General features: G+C 43.5%; 1 pseudogene; it reads right to left on the bottom strand.

Annotated features, from left to right (window-relative positions):
* LOC123503728 overlaps window positions 1-17500 on the bottom strand; it is a 96175-nt pseudogene that overhangs the window by 58047 nt on the left and 20628 nt on the right.

The following is a 17500-nucleotide window of genomic DNA, read 5'->3' as shown; positions in this document are numbered from 1 at the left end:
GAATATTACTGAAGGAAACGAATGATTTGGGATTGGAGAAGATGATGAGGAAAATTTAAGGAGAAAACCAACAAAGGATAAGAATGACGGAGGAAGAAGAGAGAGAGAAAGATGATAAATGGAGGAAGAAATGAGAAGAAAAACAAGACCAAAGAAGGATATTAGAGATAAATCAAGTAATTACAAGAGAGAGAGAGAGAGAGAGAGAGAGAGAGAGAGAGAGAGAGAGAGAGAGAGAGAAAGAGAGAGAATAGTGAAGGAACAAGCAATTACGAGAATGAATGGGTGAGAGAGAGAGAGAGAGAGAGAGAGAGAGAGAGAGAGAGAGAGAGAGAGAGAGAGAGATTGAGTGATTGAAGGGAAGTAGTGAAGGGGAAGGGATGAGGAAACAATTAAGAGAGAGAGAGAGAGAGAGAGAGAGAGAGAGAGAGAGAGAGAGACTGCTGTCCCTCTCTGCCCCTCCATTCGCCCTCTCTGCCCCGCCCCGTCCTGCCCCGCTCAGTCCTGCCCCGCCCCGTCTTGCCCCGGCCTTCCCCAGCCAGGAGGTGACCGGGTAAGGGCGCCAGGAACACAGCAGGTGGTTCTGGTAATGAGTGCACGTAATAGGCTCTTCAGGTGGAGGCGCCTTGTGTTCTATAATCTACTTTGTGTTGTCCTGCACGCGCCCTGCCCTCTACTGCGACTCTCTCTCTCTCTCTCTCTCTCTCTCTCTCTCTCTCTCTCTCGTTGTTTTTTTTAGTTTTTCTATGTAGTTTTCATATTTTTCTTTTTTTTCTTGTATTTTTTTTTTTTCTTCTTCTTCTTCTTCTTCTTCTTCTTCTTCTTCTTCTTCTTCTTCTTCTTCTTCTTCTTCTTCTTGGCTTTCCTCCATTATTGTTCATTTTTCTTTCTTTTATCAGTTGTGTATCTTCCGTTATCCTTTTGCCTGTAAGAGAGAGAGAGAGAGAGAGAGAGAGAGAGAGAGAGAGAGAGAGAGAGACTTGCTAGGAACTTTTACTTGAGCGGAAGAGGGAGATAAAAGTTGGAGAGAGGTGGAAGGGTAAGGTCTTAAAGAGTGTGTGCGGGAGGCGGTGAGTGCGTGGGTGAGAGGCGGGCGGGGTGGAAGGGGTGGAGGGAAGGATGGAAGGAGGGAAGGAGGGAAGGAGGGAAAGATGAGGGAAGGGAGGGAAGGAGGGAAGGAGGGAGGAATGTATTTGGAATCCCGCGAAGACTCCCTTGAAGTTCTTTGCGTGTCTGTGTGTGTGTGTGTGTGTGTGTGTGTGTGTGTGTGTGTGTGTGTGTGTGTGTGTTCTCTGATTATTGCATTCGTGTTTGTTTTGATATTGGTTCATGGATTGGTAGTCTATAAATAGTTTTCTTAATTATTCTTCACTTAAATGTTTATCTATTTATTTATTGATTCACGTATTTATCTGCTTCTCTTCTTTTTTTATTCATTTCTCTATATTTTTTTGAGTATTTGAATTATCCTGTCTCTTATTTATTTATTTTTTTTATTTTATTTTCTCTCCTTCAGTATATTTTTCTTCTCATGAACTGAAGAAAACAACAACAACATTAATTATATCAGTAGCAAAAAAAAAAAAAAAAACTCCATTATTGACAAAGAGATAATTTTTACCTGCAAGTTTATATATTTTTTATGTATTTTACTGTATATCTTTTATTCTTGTTTATTCATTATTATTATTATCTCATATACTGAAGAAGGCAAATACAACACTAAGTTTATGCAAAATCTACTTTATTGACTAAGAGATTATTGTTACCTGCAAGTTTTTATTTTTTATTTTTTACGTATTTTTTTTTTTTTTATTCTTGTATATATTATTGTTATTACTTTTTTTTTTTCGAGATCATCCTAGACTTATATTTTTTGTATCGTTTCCCCCTCTCTCTTTTTTCATCACCTGAGTTCGTTTTCCGTCACCAGAATATTTTATAGTGTGTGTTCATGAAATATCCGGTACATTTTCGTGATATTGAATGCATCCTCTCCTCCTCCTCCTCGTCTTCCTCCTCCTCCTCCTCCTGTTCCTCTTCCTCCATCTCTCTTTCCTCCTCATCTTACTTTTTTTATTCTTTACTCCTCCTCTATAGGTCTTTTCATCCTTTTCGTTCGTTTCCAAATCTTATAAATAGATAGATAGATGGATAGATGGATAGATAGATAGATAGATAGATAGATAGATAGATAGATAGAGAGAGAGAGAGAGAGAGAGAGAGAGAGAGAGAGAGAGAGAGAGAGAGAGAGAGAGAAATTGATAAATGAATAGAAATTTTTGACTACAACCAGACTTCACATATCGCACTAGATAACTATTTAAACAAAACTTCATTTTTATCTAAGAGGAAAATTGGGCAAGGACAAAAAAAAAAAAAATAAATAAATAAAAAGGCCCGCTTAATTGGCAGTCCCCGTGCTTGTCAGAGGGTCAGCCGAAATAAAAAAGAAACCTCTCTATTGAAAGAAGTCATCTCTCTCTCTTGTTTACGTATTCTAACCAGTACTCTCAATCATTCTTACTGGCAGACTCTGGAACTCCCTGCCTGCTTCTGTATTTCCGCCTTCCTACGACTTGTTTTCTTTCAAGAGGGAGGTATCAAGACATTTGCTCCCTAATTTTGCCTAACGCTTTTCTTTCTTTCTTCAAGGGCCTTTTTTTTTCTTTCTTTCATTTTTTTTCTCTTTTTTGCTCTTGGCTGACCCTCTCTCCTGCATAGAAATAAAAAGAATATATTTTATCAGAGAATTTAGCGAACGAATCTTCACATCCACTATCTTGGAATGAAATATTTTAACTACCACTTCTTCCTTCATCTTTTTTCCCTCCTTAACATCTTCAGTACCATGACGCGTTTCCATATTCCCTCTGCTTACTATTTGGTGATTTTATACAGCTTCAGAAAGTTATTTGGTTGATTTAACTAGTGAAGACTGGCCACTTAATCTTCTGACCTCCATAGACTCTTCCCAATGTCAATAAAATGGTCTAATCGTTCACAAATCTCAAGTTAAAATGTGTCCCAGTATTGAAGAGGTTAGAATAGTGAAGACTGTGGCCATTAATCTTCTGACCTCCATAGACCCTTCCAAATGTCAATAAAATGGTCTAATCGTTCACAAATCTTAAGTTAAAATGTGTCCCAGTATTGAAGAGGTTAGAATAGTGAAGACTGTGGCCATTAATCTTCTGACCTCCATAGACCCTTCCCAATGTCAATAAAATGGTCTAATCATATACAAATCTCAAGGTAAAAATGTGTCCCAGTATTGAAAGGGCTAAGTGTTTATTTTTACAACTAGAAGTGTGAATCAATCTCTGTGCATCTTTTATGTAATCCATTGTCAGAATTTTCCTTCGTCTTTTCATAATCATAAGTAGTTTTCATTTTTTCCCTTCACTTCCTTCCCACCCATACACTCTTCCTCTTCCTCTTCCTCTTCCTCTTCCTCCTCTTATGATAATATCTCTACTTGTTTTCTCCTCCCAGCATTCCTCCCTCCCTCTTCGCCCTCCATTCTCCTTCTCCTTTTCCTCCTCCTCCTCCTCCTCCCACCCATACACTCTTCCTCTTCCTCCTCTTATGATAATCTCACTACTTGTTTTCTCCTCCCAGCATTGCTCCCTCCCTCTTTGCCCTCCATTCTCCTCCTCCTCCTCCTCCTCCTCCTCCTCCTCCTCCTCCTCCTCCTCCTCCTCCTCCTCCTCCTGTTCCGCGGGCCGTGCAATCAAGGTAGTGCTCCTTCCTCACCTGGCCGCTAAAACACCTGCCTCACTAAAGCTAATTACTACTCTTTCTTCTTTTTAATTACGGGGAAAAATTGTTTTAATAAAGTTGACAAACATACTTGGAGGAGGAGGAGGAAGAGGAGGAGGAGGAGGAGGAGGAGGAGGAGGAGGAGGAGGAAGAAGAAGACTCGTGGAAGAAAGTGGGGGTATTAATGTATTTATTACTTTAAGAATAGAGGGACGAGGAAGAGGAGGAGGAGGAGGAGGAGGAGGAGGAGGAGGAGGAGGAGGAGGAGGAGGAGGAGGAGGAGGAGGAGGAGGAGAAGGAGGAGGAGGAGGAGGAGAAGGAGGAGGAGATGGTAGGGAGGGAGAGGACAGGAGACGAAGAAGGGTGAGACAAAGGATGAGTGAGAGAGGAAGAGAGAGGAAGAGGGGAAAGGAAGAGGGAGAGAGGAAGGAGAGGAAGAGAAAGAGAGCGGAAGAGGAGAGTGAGGGTCATGCACTTTGTCTTTTTTTTCCAACTCTCTCTCTCTCTCTCTCTCTCTCTCTCTCTCTCTCTCTCTCTCTCTCTCTCTCTCTCTCTCTCTCTCTCTCTGGCTGTGTATAAACGAATTAGTGAAAGCGAGAGAGAGAGAGAGAGAGAGAGAGAGAGAGAGAGAGAGAGAGAGGAACACCAGTACTCTCTCCACCTCCACCTATGACATCATGAGTGACGTCAGCCAGGGAGCGCTGACGTCACCACTCCAGCTGATGTGTGTGGCCCAGGGGAGGGAAGATTGATCACGTGACCCGGGAGGGAAGAGAGGGGGTAGAGGGGAAAAGAGAGAAGTGGGGGAGGGGATTAGTCTGCTGGGCTATCTTCCTTCTCTCTCTCTCTCTCTCTCTCTCTCTCTCTCTCTCTCTCTCTCTCTCTCTCTCTCTCTCTCTCTCATCCTCGACGCACTTGGTATAATGTCCGAGAGAGAGAGAGAGAGAGAGAGAGAGAGAGAGAGAGAGAGAGTATTTACTGCAAAATAATCTTCTTAGTATCACAAATATAAACTTATTTTCTTGCTTCCGTTATCATTAGCATTTTTCTCCTCCTCCTCCTCCTCCTCCTCCTCCTCCTCCTCCTCCTCCTCCTCCTCCTCCTCCTCCTCCTCCTCCTCCTCCTCCTCCTCCTCCTTCTCTCTTTTCTACTTATCTCTGTCCTTGTTTGTTCCTCCCTCTTTCCCTTCCTCCCTTCCTTCCAGTCTTCCTTCCTTCTTCCATTTCTTCCATGCTTCCTTCTTTCCTTCCTTCCTTCTTTCCTTCCATTCTTTTATTCCATTGTGCGCTATTCTTTGGTCTTCTTTCACACGCACTTCCTTCCCTTCCTCTCCTCTCCCCTCCTCCTCCTCCTCCTCCTCCTCCTTCCCTCCTTCTCCGTCTATCCTCCTCCTCTCCCTACTGCAATCATCCTCTTAAGACATGATTAAGATTTACGTCTTCACTTTTGCTACCCTCTCCTTCTCTCTTTCCACCTCTCCATTTTACCCTCCTATTTTCCTCCATCTCCCTCCCCTACTCGCCTCGTGGCACAGTGTCGGGGAATCATTTACATAGAAACTGCTTTTTAACTTGGAATAAAAGGCTGTGACTTCACTCGGAAGGGCGTAGCGTGAATAACAGTCTTGCTTCTTTCCTCAGAGGATAGCCAAGCGACTGACAGGCCGTGCGGAGATGTGGATGAAGGTGAGTGAGGAATGAGGCAAGGTAGGTTAATGTAGCGTGGTTTCTGTGGTGTTGTTTTTTATGTAAGAAGGGAAAAACTGTCCATGGGTAAAACAGAGAGGAGAAAAAGACCCGTTTAGTTACCAGTCACCTTGTAGATTCGAGAAAGTTAACCTAAAAAGAGATAAATGTCTTGAAACCCCCTCTTAAATGAAATCAAGTCATAGGAAGTTCGGAATACAGAAGCAGGTAGAGAGTTCCAGTGTTTGTGTGTGTGTGTGTGTGTGTGTAGTGATTTAGTTTCGTTGTGTTATTATGTACATATTTGTCTTCTTCCTTCTCTGTCTCCACGTTTATATATATCCTCTTCTCTCGTTAGTTATTTGTCTATTTAATACTACTTCAATACAATGACTCATTTTTACCTTGAGATTTGTGTACAATTAGACTATATTATTGACATTAGGAAGGGCTTATGGAGATCAGAAGATTAATTTCCACAGTCTTACTATTTCAATCTCCCACATGAGTTTCTGAAGCTGTAAACACCTAATAATAAGCAAAATGAATATGGGAACGCGTCATGGCAATCAAGGTGTTAAGAAGATGCACACGTACTCAAATAGATATATACTTCAACACCAGTCTGTCTTGCCGAACCTCCATGACATATTTGCTTTATTAGTAGAATAATACGCGATTAAATATTATCTGTTAATATTTACAAATTGTACAAAGAAACCGCATTTAGTAAAGATGTAGCTGTGTGTGTGTGTGTGTGTGTGTGTGTGTGTGTGTGTGTGTGTGTGTGTGTGTGTGTGTGTGTCTGTGTGAGGTCTGAAGTGCCGGCCTGCAATTCAATATACTAGTGCTCCTGTGTCCACTATTTGCATTTGATTGTGTTCGAATGCGGCGTTTCATTTAATACCGCCGCCGTTCGAATGTGTGTGGTAGGGGAGGAAAAATGACTTCAATGTGTAATATGCATCGGTGCTGGAATACGTATAAAGGTGATCCAGTACTATTAGTTGTCGTGAGTTAAGGTGATATTAATGGGAAAAATCCATTTGTGAGATTAGTTTAGAGAGAGAGAGAGAGAGAGAGAGAGAATTTTGTAACCATTTTTTTCTTGCTTTCACCTACTTTTGTTCACCGCGGCAAAAGTAACGAAGCTTTAGTGCGCTAACGAAATGAGCTTTACGACTATTTTCAGTTACTCGTTCTGTACTTACATGTAACTCAGCCTTCTTTGTTTTGTTTTGTTTGTGAAGAAAAGAACGTCATGATAAGACGGTTCATTCGTCGGTGTTTACAGAGTGTTAAGACTCCATCAAACTTTATCCTTCTTTATGCAAATCTTCAACGTCTCTGAATATTCCATGAGGCTCAGTAGGTAGGTAAGTAGGAGGAGGAGGAGAAGGTGGAGGACGGAATTCAGGGTTTGTAAAGTGTTTTTCTTTCCTTTTTCCATTTTTCTCCTATTTTCTCCCATCGACATCACCCACACACACTTCCAGCCTCACTTCTCACTTTCACTTCTCTCTCTTACCTCCTCAGTTTCCTTCTCCTCCTCCTCCTCTTATCCCACTTCCTCCGTCTCATCCACGTCATCGTCATTCTCCTTCATCTCCTTTTCCTGTTACCACTCGTATTTCTCCGCATTCTCCTCCTCTTCCTTCTCCTCCTCTTCCTCCTCCTACTATTTCTCTTCCAAACACTCTTAGATCTACATACAAGCGTTTTCGAGTTCCCATGAAAGTGGGAATGGCGACGGCTGCTTCCCACAAGGAGGGCGTTGAGGCCGCGTGAATCTGTCCGCATATGTGTCTGAATCTCCCCCGCCTTCCCTGAGGAGAGAATCAAGCACCGCATAGGGATTTGAATAGTGTAACAGCGACAGGTGCGTTGAGGTTGCCTGCTGTAGCGCTTCCTGCCAAGGGTGCGTAGAGAATAAAGAAAACAGCTACGAGAAGAGTTGATTAGGGAAAAAACAGGTGGTGGAATGTGAAAAGTAAGGAATGTCTGCCAAGGATACGTAGACTATAAGGAACACAATCACGAGAGGAAATGATTAGGAAAAGAAAGGAGGTGGAACATGAGAATAAGGAATATCTCGTCTTGTCATGTTTTTTCCCGCCACGTGGCTGGAATATATGGACTAGTGTGAAGATTGTGATGTCAGCCAAGATTACGTAAACAATAAGGAAAACATAAAATGAATTGATTAGGGAAAAAAAGGAGGTAGAACATGAAAAATAAGGAATATCTCGTCTTGTCATGTTTTTCCCGCCACGTGGCTGGAATATATGGACTAGTGTGAGGATTGTGATGTCAGCCAAGAGACAATACGGAAAACAAGAGATGAATTGATTAGGGAAATTAAAGGAAATGGAACATGAAAAGTAAGGAATATCTCGTGTTGTCATGTTTTTCCTGCCACGTGGCTGGAATGAACTACTTTGAAGGTCGTGACGTCAGACAAGGATACGTCAACAACAAGGAAAACAATTACGAAAAGTGATTAGGGAAGAAAAAGAGGCAGAACATGAAAAGTAAGGAATATCTCGTGTTGTAATGATTTCCCTGCCACGTAGTTAGAATATATGGAACAGTGTGAAGGTCGTGATGTACAGGACAAGTGGGGCAGGAAGGCGAATTAAAGAGTTGATGAGAGGGAGGTGGGAAACTGTATATTTTTCCCTTGCTGGTAGGGATGGTGTTGGAATACTGATGTTTGGGGTGCGGTGGGGTGTGTGCTGCCATGGAGGGATGTGGGGTGACTTGGATGGCTATGCTGGGGTATGGAAAGGTTGGGGGTAGGTGGTGTGGTGGCCTGGTGGTGATGTGGGAGGATGGGGGGGTGGGGTGGGTGTTTTGAGTAGGGTTTGGTGATATGGTGGATGTGAAGGAAAAGGATTAATCAAAACCTCTCTTACAAAAACTAACAACTAAATAAATTAATTACTAAATTACACACACACACACACACACACACACACACACACACACACACACACACACACACACACACACACACACACACACACACACACACACACACACACACACACACACACACACACACACACACACACACACACACACACATATATATATATATATATATATATATATATATATATATATATATATATATATATATATATACATACATAATACAAAAATGCATACATACGTACATAATATGAAACATGTATGCCTCAATTTCCATATCAGAGAGAGAGAGAGAGAGAGAGAGAGAGAGAGAGAGAGAGAGAGAGAGAGAATCCTTAAATGTGAACCCAAAATTAAGCGGCATTGTTTCTCCCTCAAGCAATCAGACGAGGGGAGAGGATCAGGATGAGGCGGTGAGAGGGAGGGACGAAGATTGCGATGCGCGAGAGGGGGAGGAGAGAAGAGAGGGAATGAGGACAGGAGGGTGAGGAGAGGGTGGGTGGGCGTTAGCGTGGATCGTGGCAGGGGGATTAAGACAGGGAAGAGGTGCCTCATGTAATGGCTAAGAGATAATGGTAAGGGTTGAGTGGCAGGGGCCTGAAGGACGAACAGAGGGAGAGACTAGAGAAGTGAGAGAATATTTGGGTAAATGTAAGAAGGAACCAGCCGAGTGAGAACGAAAGATGAGAGAGGAAAAGTAAGGAAAGGAGGAATAGAGAAAGGAAGGAAGGACAGGAAGAAGAAAGACGGAGGCATAACCTTATCGAAACGCAACGGAGGAAAGTGTAAAGGGAAAGGGGATAGAAGATCGGAGGTGTGTGTGTGTGTGTGTGTGTGTGTGTGTGTGTGTGTGTGTGGTGGGGGAGATAAGTGAATTTCGTGGAGGGTATGTACGTAGCGGGGAATCCATGAGGGAAATGTAGTTTGGGGCTGAGGATGGCCCGGATGAAGGGGGAAAGTAGGGGCGGGGTCGTATCAGCCGCACACAACATAGGTGAAATATCGCTGGCGAGAGAGCGTGTTGGGTCTTCCCCTTGCGGCGGCGGGACGAACACATGCGACACCCGGGCGTGGAGGCTGAAAATATGAGGCCTTCGCGGAGATGTGTGGCCGATATCGGAGTGCGCCTGATGGAAAAAAAAGAAGGAAAAAACTAAACCTGGTGTATCCTGTGGGAGGGAGTGTCGGGCCTCCCACACCAGGTGAGGCTTCGAGGGCACACCGCCAACCCCGGGAACTATTGAATTCGGGTGTAAAAAAAACATAGAGAGTTTCTGCCCTTTGGAGGAGCGGCGGGCGACGTGGCGGCTTAAAGAGGAGGTGGAGGGGCGGTGGATCCACCAGGGCCGCAAGTCTGATCTGAAGGCGTGGCCACAGGTTGCTGAAGCCTGACTCGCTTCACCTCACACTCTGGAATCGTCTTCTCCCTCAGCTCGGTGCTAGACGCCCAGCATCGTTGTTTGATAATTGCTGGGAGGTGTGATGACTTGCACGTCCAAAGTTTTACTGCGAATTTTAGTAAAAGTGAAGGAAACATATAGAACATTTATAGGAAAGAGTGTGTTGTGGAGGACAGTGCTTGGTGTCCTGTGGGAAGAATGTATGGTAATGTTCGTTATAGTATCTGTGAGGCAACAGGAACCACGCATGTCACTCTGCTGCGTCAGACACGTGTTAGCCAACGAGCAGCAGAGGACACTCAGCATCCCTTGGTGCCCCGCGTGCCCAAGTCCCGTCAGGTACTCACCAAAGTAGTACATGAGGCAATAGAGGAAGCCCTCCTCCTCCTTCGTCGCTCTCCCGGCGCTGGCGAGCGTAGGGGCGGCGGAAGCCCCTGGCGCTCATCATCAACTCCGGAGGTGGCGGCGCCGCGCCCGCGCCCGCCTCACCTCGTAGCTTCCGTTCCCCCGCCGTGGTGCTGCTACATGTGGGTACCTACTTTCCAATAATTGTACTTCCCATTTTGGCACACAGGATCACCGTGACTGGTCTGTAGTCTGGCGCCGCATCAACATGGACGCTCCTTGATCTTCTGTTCACTGACACAACTTCTCTATTTTTTTCAACTTTCATGTGCGTCCAGCGCTCCCCATTCCTGCCCGCGGAGGAACTCGCGTGGGGCTGCTGTGTTGTACTTGGGGCGGGATTGGGGTGACTAGGCACTGGTGGAGGGGGAGCACGTGGGGAGCGGTAAGGCGGTGGGCACTCCTGACGAGGCGTGACTCACGTGTAACAAACAAAACAGCAACACTCACTACCACACCAGCAACATGTCCTCAACAAACGGAACAGTAACACGCGCGTAAGAAAAACAGTAACACGATTGTAACAAAACAACGAGGCGCCGCTCACGTAACGCGACGCGGCGGTAACAAGGCTGTTGATGCACCACCCAACCGGCCTTGCCACGCCGCTGGAACACAGGTTACCGCCACTCCCGCCACCCAATACACCCGCCTTTCGCTGCCCCGCCCCGCGCCGCCACAGTCCCGCCCGGGTGCCACCTCTCACCACCCTCCTGCAGACGCCACCCGCCCCTCGTCCTGCCCCATGTGGCCCATCCGGACGTCACACTTCCGCCATGGCCCGCGCTCCCTCACACTCCTTGCCACTCCTCAGCACGCATTGCGGCGCTCACAGGCTGCCGAGGGGGCGGGGCAGCGTCCAATGTGGGCGGCCTCCTGCAACACACAGAACAGAAATGTTAATAGTTCATATTCCCACTCGTGAAATGGACATTGAGTAAGTAAATAACATGATAGCGAACATGAAGGATTTTTCAGACACAACATGCTCTGATTGTTGGTTGCTTTCTGTCTGACATTGCTGTGTCCTCTATCCTCCTCAGTAAGCACACTTGTCTGCGCCAGAAATCCATCACAGACACACGCAACTCGCCACTAGAACCCATCCTAAAACCGCTGGAATATCCCTCCTCCTCCTCCTCAGCCTTCTCTTTCTTATCCTTCTATTTCTCCTCCTCCTCCTCCTCCTCCTCCTCCTCTTCCGTTACGATGACGTCAGGGAAGGCAGCCACAACTCCCACCCTCACCCACCCTCCTTCTGGTCACGGGCGGCGGGTTTTATCGCTGTTCCTCGAGGCTGGACAGGGTGAAGGAGGCGGGGGAGTGAGGCACGTGGGTGGGCGGGAGTCAGGGAAACATGATGTCTTCCCTTTCCTCCTTGGTAGTGGTTGAGGTATTATTACTGTTTGTTTTTGTTTTGTTTTTGTTTCCAGGGACATAAAATTGAGTTATAGGTCCCAACAGACATTTTGATGCACTCGTCCCCTCCACGGTCCCTTCCTACCCCGCCTTGTTAATTGCCTGATGGTTTGTGGCTACTTTGTTGTGTCTCCCCTGGCTTTCTCTTGCTCTCCTACACTCACCCACATGCACACAGTAGACTGAGAGACGAAAACTTGCTAAATAATCTCACGAGAAACTGGACTTCACGAGTGTAGCTCAGGCCTTACAGTAATGCACACCTAGGTAAATACACACCCAAAATAACACTTCCTGCTTTTTTTCTTCATATGATCTTCTTCCCAGTATGTAGTAAGCTCAGCTGCTAGAGTGAAGTTTTTCCAAGTGTGTAGTGCATCAGTGTGTAGTAAGGTCAACCGCTCCTTTTACGTTTTTCCAAGTGTACAGTGCATCTTCTTCTTCATATGACCTTATTCTTAGTGTGTAATAAGGTCAGCCGCTCCAGTTACGTTTTTTCAAGTGTTTCTATTCATTGTGTCCTTCTTGTAGTTCATTTTTTTTTTTTATATCACGCTTCAGCACGTCTTTCCACCTTATTCTCTGTCTACCCACACTCCTCCCCGTAACTGGTATCATCATTGCTTTCTTTACTAGTTCCTCCTCATTTCTCTTCTTCACATGTCCAAAATATTTCAACCTTGCCTCTCCTGCTTTCTATTTTTTAGGTTACACACCCACACATCCTTATATCTTCGCTCCCTTGCTTTGGAAGGATACACATCTGGGATATACTTTGAGTTAGTAGATGGAAGGAAAAACTGGACAAAGATAGGTAGATACGGAGAGAACATGACGTGAATTTAGCTCAGTTTGTATGCTATAACCAAATCATCACACCATATCGTATCCTGTCCTCTATGGTATGAATGCAACTATCAAATGAACAGTTAATGAAAGTTGGAAATTCTGAAGCAGTGGAAAAAAAGAGAAGACAAAAGAAAGAGAAGGAAAATGTGCATCTAAAATAGTAACAAAAATGGATATGAATTAAAACCCAATTGAAAGGAAAATGGAGTTGAAAGATTATACAACAAAAAAAAAAGAAGAAATAGAAGGAAAACAAAAAAATAATCACTGTACTGCGAGGAAGAAAAAAGGAAACCAGAATGCGACATGAAGATAACACACAAATTATACAAACAAATTACACAAACAAATGATGAAGAAAGAAACTCATAAGGGAAGATAATGAGTTAATATTCCTCCAATGAAATAAACTAACGTACGCATTTCAGAGTTCTCTTTTCCTTTAATTAGTAACCTTTATGGAGAGAACGCAACACAGAAGGACCATTTTCCCACAACTCTTATCTCCCTTAGGCAGGCACCCATTAGTCTTCACGAAAAACAGTATATACTAAAACAAAGGACGCGGGGGGAAGGTGAGCACAAAAAAGTCATCAGTGGGGGGATAAATGCTTTTCCTTGCTCCACTTCCCTCTTCCGTTCATTTTTTCCCTCCTTGGAGTCGCTACGTCCTAAACAGTTCTGGGCTCTTTTATGCTTCCCCTTTCTCTCCTTACCTCCTTACCTCTCCTTGCCTCTCACTTCTCTTACTCCTTCTCCTTTCTCTCCTCTCCCTCGTGTCTATCTCTCCTCCCCCTCCCTCGTAAAGACTAGGAAGCCGGTCATTAAACGAACCTAAAAGGGAGAACACAAACACGCCAAGGAACAACGCCGTCAGAAGGGTAAAGTAAACACGCTCTAGACTCCTGTAGCGGGCCGAGCTATAGACTATTTCTTAACATTTGGTCGCCTCGTCCAGGTTTTTGAGGAAGCTTGGTGTGTTTTCAAGAGTTTTCAAAAATTTTCAAGGGTTTTCAAGAGTTTTCAAGATTCTAATGCAAGTGAACTAAGGATTCTACACTCAAAGAACGTCAATTGGGGTGATTTTTTAGGTGGTTTTTGGAATTGTTCTTCCACGAGAGCCTTTTACGTACGATATGCAATAAGTCACGGCACTAAACACGCTGTATGGAATCTTTATAGGCGTCTACGAGAAAGGAAAGTGGATTAGGGGAACAGGTTTCGGAATTTCTAGCGAGTTTAGAACAAATTATGTGTCTAAGTGGTTAGTAATTAACAGAGAAAGGGTTTAGAATACAGACCTTTATCTTTCCTTTGAAACTTAACCTTGTATAAGATTCATGGCGTAAAATACAAGGTAAATACACGAACTGAAACCATTATTGTACACATTATTTAACACATACACTACCATGACACGTTTTCACATTTATTCTGCTTACCATTTGATGATATTATGCAGCTTCAGAAACTCATGTGAGGGTTAAATTAGTGAGGACTCTGGCCATTAATATTCCAACCTTCATAGACGCTTCCTAATATATAAAATCGTCTAATCATATCTAAAACTGATGGTAAAAACGCGTTCCAGTACTGAAGAGTGTAAAGTAAGTGTGTTTCTCTATCTTCCCTCTATCGTAAACACTACACAACCAAAGCACAGATGTGGGAAGTGGCGTTTGGAGAAGGAACACACAACGCAAGCCTAGACGCACCATGAATAACAAATTAAAAGCAAGAAAATAGAAAGAACACTTGAATCTCAGCCTTTGTTTAGGTAGTATAAGTAAAGAATCCCGGTAAAAAGAGGGTAGGAAATAAAACACACAGCAACCACCCGATCCTCGCCCTGTACTCATGAAATATACGTAAAGGATAAAGATAAAGAATGATCATGAAAAAAAAGAGGAAATCTATGAAAACTGTGAGAGAATAAGAGGCAACGTAGTAGTAAGTAAACATAGGGTGGGAAAACATACGATTCAGCCTGTTTGTGTGTGTGTGTGTGGAGAGAGAGAGAGAGAGAGAGTGTGTGTGTGTGTGTGTGTAGGGGTCATGACCTTGGGAAATGAAGCAAAGATAGGGAACAAATAATCAAGAAAAAGAGGAGGAAAAACACCAGGAGGAAGAGAGGCAAGAGAAGGAGGAGGAGGAGGAGGAGGAGGAGGAGGAGGAGGAGGAGGAGGAGGAAGAGGACCGTGACAAGTAGGAAATTACATGAATTTTAAGGAAGAATTCGGAGTTTTTCTCTCTAGGTGGAGGAAGATGAAAGAGAGAGAGAGAGAGAGAGAGAGAGAGAGAGAGAGAGAGAGAGAGAGAGAGAGAGAGAGAGAGAGAGAGAGAGAGAGAAAAAATACTCGTACAGGTCCTCAATAAACACACACACACACACACACACACACACACACACACACACACACACACACACACACACACACACACACACACACACACACACACACACACACAGAGCCAGCCAGACAGAGGGACATTACAAGCCAGCATACGAACACACAAACAAATGCCAAACAAAAAGCCAGACAGACAAACAGAGTCACGATTCGCTCACTGTAGTAGCGTGACATTCCCGCATCCACCACCGCCACTGCCACTACCTTCCCAGCGACGTGGCGTGCTGTGTGCCGGGACATTACCCTATTAGAGTGTGACTGACGGGTTGACTGGGCAGGGGCAAAGAGAAGCTACGTCTAGACAGGAAAGAAATGTATAGATGAATATAAATGAATGGCAACGAGTTTAAAGGTTTGATCTTTAGTGGACTGTTAAAAGTTAGCATGGCAGTGGCTGGACGGAGGCGAGAGAGAGAGAGAGAGAGAGAGAGAGAGAGAGAGAGAGAGAGAGAGAGAGAGAGAGAGAGAGAGGTTAATTGCGTAACATTAAAGTCAACAGTAATCAAAGAGCGAATGGGGAAGGAAATTAAACGAACTGCAGAGAGAGAGAGAGAGAGAGAGAGAGAGAGAGAGAGAGAGAGAGAGAGAGAGAGAGAGAGAGAGAGAGAGAGAGAGAATACCTGTGTTAATGAAGACAAAAGCAGTCTGGCAGTAATGGTAAAAGGAGCCAAGATTTATTAGCAGCGCAGCGTGTCAGTATGAGAAGAGTGGAGCGGAATATGGTCGGGGCGGAGCTGGGTGGAAGCGGGGCAGGGCTGGTAGGGGAGGGGAGGGGAGTCTGCCACACACAGCCACAGTGACGAGCTTCCTTTAATGTTCTGCGTTAGAAATAAAATCATACAACAGTGAAGATCGTGACGTGATATTGTGCAGGATGTTTCAAGCAGAGCGTTAGTACCAGGGAACCACCTCCACTTACCACCTCCACTTACCACCTCCTCCTCACACCTCCACTTCACTACCACCTCCACCTCACACCTCCACTTCACACCTCCCTCCACTTTATACCTCATAACTTAACCTAACCTAAGCTAACCTCCACTTTACACCTCCACTTTGCATCTCCACTTAGCACCTCCACTCACCTCCACTCAGCACTTCCACTTGCACCATTCGGTTTCTTTTGTATCTTATTGTAGTTCTTTTTTATTCCATTTAAACATATATTAATAGCTGTGTCGTGCCTCGCCTGGTTTTAAGGACAAGACGTAATTTAGCCTGGTTTAGATTAGTCTTTTGGTGTTAAAAGATAAAAAAAAGTGTACCTCGTGTGTCATCTGTTTTACTTAAGAACGATGCTTAACTTCATTTCCTCTATCTAAATCTACGTAATGTTCAAAGTTTTACCCCCTTCTATACTGAGGCACATTTTTACCTTCGTTTTGGGTATGATAAGACGATTATATTTGTGTTAGGAAGGGTCTATGGAGGTCAAAAGATTAATGGCGAGAGTCTTTACTATTCTAATCCCAATATATGTTTTGAAGCTCTGTGAAACCGCCAAATAGTAAGCTGAATTAATATGAAAACTCATGTTACTGAAGGGGTTAAATTATATACTCTAGTGTTAAAAGATGAAAATATATGCAACTATACACATATGTGCTAAAACTATTATAGCCCATTCATTAAAATACTTTCCATATTTGAGCGTATAACTTAATAATTGCTTGTAACAGAGTAAATAAGGCATAATTGTATAGTGCGAGTCATTCATAACGAGCAATATTCATTTAGACTTGTTTAGATACACATCACTTCATCAGCCACCAAACATTTACCTGCACACACCTGGCGAACGAAACGGTATGTAATTTTAACTATGTATTATAAGGATATTTCTCCCTGTAAGATGTATATTTTCACCTCAAAAGTTGCTTATGTCTGAGTAAACTGTTTATTATTATTATTACTATTATTATTATCATTATTATTATTATTATTATTATTATTATTATTATTATTAGTAGTAGTAGTAGTAGTAGTAGTAGTAGTAGTAGTAGTAGTTGTTGTTGTAGTAGTAGTAGTAGTAGTAGTAGTAGTAGTAGTAGTAGTAGTAGTAGTAGTAGTAGTAGTAGTAAAACAAAAATATGAGCACACAGATTTTCTTGCAGTCTAAATTCCTTCTACTATTAACCTCTTCAGTACTGGAACACATTTTTTACCTTGAGTTTTAGTTATGATTAGATGATTTTATTGACCTTAGGAGGGATCTATGGAGGTCAGAAGATTAACCCCTTCAGTACTGGGACACATCTTTTCCTTGAGATTTGTGTATCATTAAAACATTATATTTACATTAGTAAGGGTCTATAGAGATGAGAAGATTAATGGCTACAGTCTTCACTATTGTAATCCCCCACATGAGTTTGTGAAGCTGTATAGAATCACCAAATAGTAAGTAGAATGAATATAGAAACGCGTCATGGTACTGGAGGGGTTAATGGCGAGAGTCTTCACTAAATTAATCCCTACATAAATATCTGAAGCTGTATAAAATCACCAAATAGTAAGTAGAAAATTAATATGAAAACGCGTCATGGTACTGCAGAAGTGGAATAGAAAACGGTACCTTGTATTTTCTGGGCAGGAGGAAAGAGATGGTGAGAAGCCTTCCACTGTGTTATGTGCTGTG

This window comes from Portunus trituberculatus, chromosome 14 (genome assembly GCF_017591435.1).
Source record: "Portunus trituberculatus isolate SZX2019 chromosome 14, ASM1759143v1, whole genome shotgun sequence".
In the NCBI taxonomy this organism is placed as follows: Eukaryota; Metazoa; Arthropoda; class Malacostraca; order Decapoda; family Portunidae; genus Portunus; species Portunus trituberculatus.
Note: the sequence above shows the minus strand (reverse complement) of the source record. Positions and strands in the feature narration are given on the sequence as shown.